This window comes from Onthophagus taurus, chromosome 6, assembly GCF_036711975.1.
Source record: "Onthophagus taurus isolate NC chromosome 6, IU_Otau_3.0, whole genome shotgun sequence".
NCBI classification, from domain to species: Eukaryota; Metazoa; Arthropoda; class Insecta; order Coleoptera; family Scarabaeidae; genus Onthophagus; species Onthophagus taurus.
Genome location: NC_091971.1, coordinates 32,478,001 through 32,482,424, shown reverse-complemented (window position 1 = coordinate 32,482,424; position 4,424 = coordinate 32,478,001). Strand labels below are relative to the sequence as shown.

General features: G+C 35.0%; 1 protein-coding gene across 3 annotated transcripts in view; it reads right to left on the bottom strand.

Moving 5' to 3' along the window:
• LOC111420474 (transferrin-like) overlaps positions 1–4,424 on the bottom strand; it is a 32,517-nt gene that overhangs the window by 6,061 nt on the left and 22,032 nt on the right. The window lies entirely within an intron of this gene.

Genomic DNA, 4,424 nt, shown 5'->3' with positions numbered 1-4,424 from the left:
CACGCTTGAAATGCACGAATTCAAGTTGAAAAACGAGTGGCGAAGCCACGAGTTTTTTAATGAATGAGTGCTTTAAGTCTTATGAAACGTGTTTTTTATGCTATTTTTTGTAATTCGCGTTTTTATATTTTTTTTTAACAAAAATAAAGTAAATTTGGGCAATGTAGGGAAATAGGTATGTAGCAGTTGGTAACACCGGAACACTTGAAAATAGAAACTTTGAATTGACAATTAGAAACTGTCAAAACACAAAATATATTCACCTGAAAAAAATGTTTCATGTACACCTCCCAAAATAAGAGAAATTGCTCAGAGTCAATGTCCTCATCATTGTGGACTTTGTATTCGATGCTAAGAACGTGTTTAAACATCCATAGACAAAAATTGTCACATTGACAACTAGAAAAATTAATGACCCAATGTCACCAACTTGAACTGGTTCCATAAAATGTTACTAAAATCTCATTACAGCATCGGATGCTGTAAGGAGTCTCATTACAGCACCCGTTTGAGTACTGTTTTAGCTTCCATTACCGTAGCGAATTACAAAAAGAATTGTAAACAATTACTGTATACAATAAACTCTTAATAATAATATTTATATTTTTCATACACTTATGAATTATGTTTAGATTATGTTACAGATTTCGAAAGGCAATGTTGCGGTTTCATCAACATATGTTGCAAAAGTGGTACTTTTCGTTGTTGGCACATTTGACCTATACAATAGATACATTACTGGGCTAAGAACGCTTCCTTGATGCAACTCCTGATAGCACGGGAGATAAGTTGAACAATATTTAATACCTAGTTTCACAAGAAAGTGTCAAATATAATGTGAGGGGTTGATAGTGCGGATTTAGAAGGAGCCTCGTTGGTTTAACTTGTAAACCTCCGTACTACATCTTATTAAAGGCTTCAAGTATGTCGAGGAAACCTGCAGAACAACATGATTTAGCACTGCAATCCTGATTGTAGCGAAAGGCAAATTGCTGATCTTGGATTATTTCCCCATAATTTATTATTGTGTGATATCTATTAACATACTTATAGCTTTTCGAAAAGTTTATAGATCATAGTGTGGCAACCGATATTTCAAATCGAGTTACTTATTTCTATGTTACATTAGTTACCAAAATGTTATTATTATTATATAAAAGGATAAATATTATTGTCCTTTATTGGTGACCTCAATTACAAAGAACATCATTCCGAACTGGTGTTTCACTGAGCTGCAAGTAGTTATACTTCTATCAGAAGAAACCCAAAAACTATTCAAGACTTTTAAGATTTCCAATTCTACAGAAACTTCTCCAGATACATCAAAGTCCTGTAATCCAAAAACCTTCAAAATTGAAGATATGTAGTACTATAGAAGAGTCAACTTCATCAAATTCAACGATTCTTTCAAGTTGCCATCACTTTCTAGTTCACCAGATAAGCCATATTACTTTCACCTATAAGAAAGAAATAAAAGACTGATAAAATTAATTAAATAAAATATATGATATATAAAATTAATAATAATTTAATTATTTATTACCACATTAAATTATCATGGTGCATTTCCGCAGAATCATTCCATTAATCTGGTTAAATCATGTAGTCTTTTTGTATTTATTTGTTTCATTATGACCTATTGTATATCCTTAGTTATGAACTTGCAGTGAGGCATTTTTAGACGAAATGGCACTTTTAAGGAGCTAATTATGTCGAGTTCATCATTCTTTGTTATTTTCGGCCCAGAAGTTATCTCACCTTTACTTGAAAGGATGTGTCGTTGAGATCTTTTTAGTCTTCTGCTAACTTTCCAAAGCCAATAATCCGTAGCGTCTATTAGAGTAAGATTTTCTAGATATTTTTGAATGAATATTTCTAGATAACTATTTTATATGTGAGTTGTATTACCATCAAACTAGTTTAGCGATAACAGTAGTAACTAGATGAGTTTGGCGTGCATTTCTTAAAACTTGTTGATAGGATGTCGTCTGGTATCTTTTGATTATGAACTGCTTGGGCATATGATACTTTTGATTGAATTTGTCGTATTGGAATGGGTTGGATTTGATGCTTGTTCTTTCTCTTTTCACGTAGTGCGTGCCATACGTTTTGTTGCAATATATTGTGAACTTTGTGGAATGGTTTCCTTCACAGTAAGCACATTTAATTTGGTGCACATTAATTAATCAAATAAATGAGAAGGCTACTTATAAACATACTGGGCATTAGGGAAATGAGATAGAACATTCAACAAATAGAAATTGACGATCATACCCGAATATCATATTCGGGTGATGAGGGAACGAAAAACAGAAACGGACTAGCGATTATGTTTAGTAGGGAGACTGCCAGAGCAATCGTGTTATGGACTGCTTCAATTATCTGATCAACAAAGTAAACATAAATATGTGTAGATGAAGAATTTTATAATTATTGCTAATTAAGCTATTTCCTTAGCTAACAACAGTAAGGCAGCAGGATCAGATAAGACATGCACGGAAATAATGAGCAAAGTTAGCATCATAGAATTCATTCTGTCACCATTGATCATGAGTAACGATGGTAACTAATAAATAGTAAAATCGTAAATAATACATATTCGCTATGTAGAAGATACCTTGGTCTTTGCTACTTTGGAAATGAAACCACAGAACTGTAGTCCATACTTCGTCCATTGAAGACGAAGACAGCAGAGGAAGTGGCTCACACATTATTGGATGTTTTTTGTATTTTGGGAACTCCCAGCGTGTTGCAGTCGGACAACGGACGAGAGTTTGCTAATCGGGTAGTTGAAGAGTTAAGGGAAGTGTGGCTCGAGCTAGCAATAGTCCAGGGCAAACCCAGACACTCGCAAAATCAAAGGAGTGTGGAGAGATCTAACCGGGACGCAGAAGATATGTTATTTGCGTGGATGGAAGACAATAAGACTAAGCATTGGAGCGAAGGTCTTCGTTTTTGTCAGCTTCAAAAAAACAATGAATACCATAGCGGAATACGACACCTTTTGAAGCGATGTTCAGTAAGCAATAATTTCAGTTCATTACAAAAAAAAATTTCTATTTCATTAAAGGAAGAACCGCTCATATCGGAATACAGTCATTGCCTTATTGCCTGCATTTGATTCTATCAAAAAAGTTCTTAGAACTGAAGAAGATCTTGAAAAGGCACTTGCAACTACTGTGGAGCAGGAGAATTTCACTTGTGGTCGTAATGCAGAAAGTCTTGGAGAATCAACTCCGTTTCCTGATGCAGAAAATACTAAAGGAACAACTCCTGCCCTTGATGTTGATATGGCAAAATTGGAACCTTTTTATTGCATATGCGAAAAAGAAACTTCAGGAGTCCACAAGTGTTATAGCTGTGCGCAAAATGTTCATGTCATCTGTGCCCAGAGTACAAGTAATACCAACGAGGGTTACGGAGCATCAGTTTTATGTCTTCGGTGTGCAACAAGAAAAACGATGACTTCAAATCAAGAGAAAGCTGTAGAAGGATTGAAAGAGTAGGCAGAGAAAATGTTGGAACATCAGTTACTGTGCTTGTTCCAACCCTTGACAGGAGCAAAGGAGATGCCTGAAACGTAATTGGCGTAGTTTTGGAGACAACAAATGATGGACTCTATAAAATTGGAACCAAGAAAGGAATTATTGCCTCGCTGTATTCGAGAAATCAAATTCAAGCGTGCAAAGACACACTTTTGAAAATTCAAGACGTCCCAGAGATTGAATTCTCTCTGCATCAGATTAGTAGCCAAAACGCTGCCTTCGGAGGCCAAGGGTGTTTGAAGTGTAACTGCAATAAAAAATGTGTTTTGCAACTCGAAATGTCACCATTCAAACTCGTGTTCAAACAAGTAACGGTTTACACAGTTTCCTATATAATCTTATGTATTGTTAGTTTTTGTATCTATGTTGTTAGGTTTTTTTATTTACAAAAATAGAGCTTTATTGGGAAAATTCCAATTCTGTTATTTTTATTGTTAGTTAAGAAGCCAAAGAGTGAGCACACATAGACAGCTTGTTGATAACGCTGATAGCAGTAAACAGTGTTTTAAATGTGCGCACCTTAATTTGTCTAACCCACATAGGCAAAGTCCGAAGTTAATTTACACTTTTCGGACTTTGCCTGAGCCTCATTTGGCACACCTAAGTTTGCATATTTGCATACTACGCAAACCCCGAAATTAAAAGTTATTTCAGACTTGGTCAATGTTGGGCGTACACGTGTGACGACTGAATAATATAAGGGTTCTAGCTCGATTAACTTTATTTGTTACAACGTACTTGACAACACCACCACACAAGGCTGTGTATTTTTGGTAGTATACCCTACATCCCCTTTTCTTTATTGTCCTACATTATAACAATATATTTACAAATTAATAAAGGTAATTTAGGTTGCAGTTTTGAGTTGAGTATTGGTAA